At 39.4% G+C, this 2,500-nt stretch overlaps 1 protein-coding gene across 2 annotated transcripts in view; it reads right to left on the bottom strand.

Annotated features, from left to right (window-relative positions):
* The window catches only part of LOC134454971 (somatomedin-B and thrombospondin type-1 domain-containing protein), a 22,247-nt gene that overhangs the window by 16,604 nt on the left and 3,143 nt on the right, over nt 1–2,500 (bottom strand). The window lies entirely within an intron of this gene.

The raw sequence follows: 2,500 nt of genomic DNA, 5'->3' as shown, positions 1-2,500 counted from the left end.
CACACACACACACACACACACACACACACACACACACACACAGACGAATGCATGCACCACAGATTGTTTGACCACTTCCTCATTCACTCATTCACTCGCCCACCAAAAGAAAAACTAAAAGTCAAAGTCCCTGTAGTATGCCCTGTAACGACAAACATGCTTGATTTTTTCCTTAATCATACACCTGGGGGGTATTCAGAGGATAGTTCTCTATGTCCAAGCCAACATGCTGGTCTAGAAAATTCCATCACTGTACTACTGATGTTAAAGGTACACTGTGCAGGAAATGGTCAAAAAAGGTACTGCAACTATGCTGCTCATTGAAACTGGGCTGCCTATTGCCAAATTTGATCTTTACATGAAAATTTACTTACTAATTAACAAATATTTTCTAGTATGGTCCAAGTACAGTCATTTTTGCAGCTAAAAATGGCTATTTTTGGAAATTCAAAATGGCGGACCATGGAGAAGATCCCCCTTTTCATGTATGAAAAGTGCAATTTTTCCAGTCATAATGAATACTTAGAATTTGATGGTGGTGGTAAGTATTCATGAAAAAGGTAACATTAGTGAATGGGCAGCATGAATTCTGGAAATAAATAACTAAAAATCTCACACAGTGTCCCTTTAAAATCAACCTGTTTAGAACGTATTGTTCCCCTCTGTATACAGCTCCACTCTGGATTAGATACAAGAAGGAGAGCCTGTTCAAGCTAAAAGTAGCTTATAATGACTGTCTCAGGATTCTCCTGAAGAAGCCAAGGAGTACCAGAGCAAGCCAGCTGTTTTGCAAACTAGGTCTAACTACTTTCATGGCTTTGGTGAGAAATCTCACCTTCAAGTTTATGAACAGGCTGGATCAATCCACGAATGAGCTTATTGTTCAGATAGTAGATCCAAGTCGTAGCTCTGTGAGGTACATGTCCAAAATCTGGGAGCACTGGCACGTGTGCCTTCACTAACTTACATGTATATAGTATATTTTTGTATAAAATGTGTATTTATGAATGTGTGATCTATTGTTTTAATTGATCGATGTACTGTGCTGTCTCTCGTGTGGGCCTTGAGCCTGTAGGCTAATAAAGTTTCAAGACCATGTTAAGTGATAAACCTGGCTAAGTCAACCTACTGGTAAATCATCTAAATAGATAGCCCACAGGTGTCATTTAGTTAAGGAAATGAGAACTCAAGGCTCTTCTATTAGATGATTTATCTACACATCAAGGTTCACTTAAAGGACCAGTTCAGTCAATTTCAATAAGCTGTTGTATTGCTCACACTACCCTTGACTTGTCAGTGCCCGGTGACGCCACATTTTTTGGCTCAGCCCTTTCCGAGATATGAGCTATTCTAATGGGGGCAACTTTTGTTTACATTTCAAAAAAACATTTTTATTTATTCCCAAAACATCCAAAAGGTTATGTAATATCAGCAGAGAGCTAGCAAACATCGATGCCTTTTGCGAAAATATTTGGAGTAGACCTATCCTATCTTTTTAAAAATGTAAACAAAAGTTGCCCCCATTAGAATAGCTCATAAAGGCTCAGAAAGGGCTGAGCCAAAAAATGTGGCATCACCGGGTACTGACTAGTCAAGGGTAGCGTGAGCAATACAACAGCATATTGAAGTTGGCAGGAGTGTTCCTTTAACCTGGTTTACTACTGAGCCAAGTTCTTGGAATACTCCCCTGGGCATTCTGCCAGGATGGGATAGTCAAGTCAACGTTTGTTAGTCTTTTTCAAGCACCAAATAAGACCAAAAAAGTCAAAGCTAAATGGTGCTCAGATCTAAAGTACTTCAAGGTTCCATTTGTGTTTTAACCAAAGGCATGGTCATTAAAAAAAAAAAAAGGATTGAAGTGAGCAGAAAATTATTCTTCAATTTCCACAGTTTTGCTAATGTCTGGCACCTTTCAGTCATGAGTGCAGTCAGTGTAACCCGTTCAAGTGAGCTCAGGTTGAAGGCAAAGATTTGCTGCATGCTCTACGTACATATCCCAGTTACTCTGGGCCAAGTATCAACTAGGGGTGTAAATCACAGCCTTCATGACAATACGATACGGTATCGATTTCTTAAATCAGGGATTAGATTATTTTTGATACTTAAGAGTTCCCCACGATACGATTCAATTCGATTCGATTTTTTCCAAATACTTTTCCACTTCTACTGTGTTAAGGAGCTAGGGCATTGCACAGGGCCAGCGATTCGATTCTTTTCGATACTTAAGAATACCCGACGATACGATGCGATTCGATTAAATCGCCGGCCGATACTTCGATGCATCGATACATTTAGATTTTTTTACACCCCTAGTATCAACACAGCAGTCAATGTACAGTATTGAAATGGTGGATTAACTCAGTAACTCAGTTGAGTAGTGGAAACATTCCATGGCATTAAAATCCAATTAGCAGATGCTTTATCCAAAGTCACACAAACAATACAGCACGATAGTCAAATAAGCACAAATGTGTTTGTGTACCCACTGGCTCCTGGGCAT

The sequence above is a fragment of the Engraulis encrasicolus genome, chromosome 9 (assembly GCF_034702125.1).
Source record: "Engraulis encrasicolus isolate BLACKSEA-1 chromosome 9, IST_EnEncr_1.0, whole genome shotgun sequence".
Lineage (NCBI taxonomy): Eukaryota > Metazoa > Chordata > Actinopteri > Clupeiformes > Engraulidae > Engraulis > Engraulis encrasicolus.
This window is presented reverse-complemented; position numbering and strand designations above follow the sequence as displayed.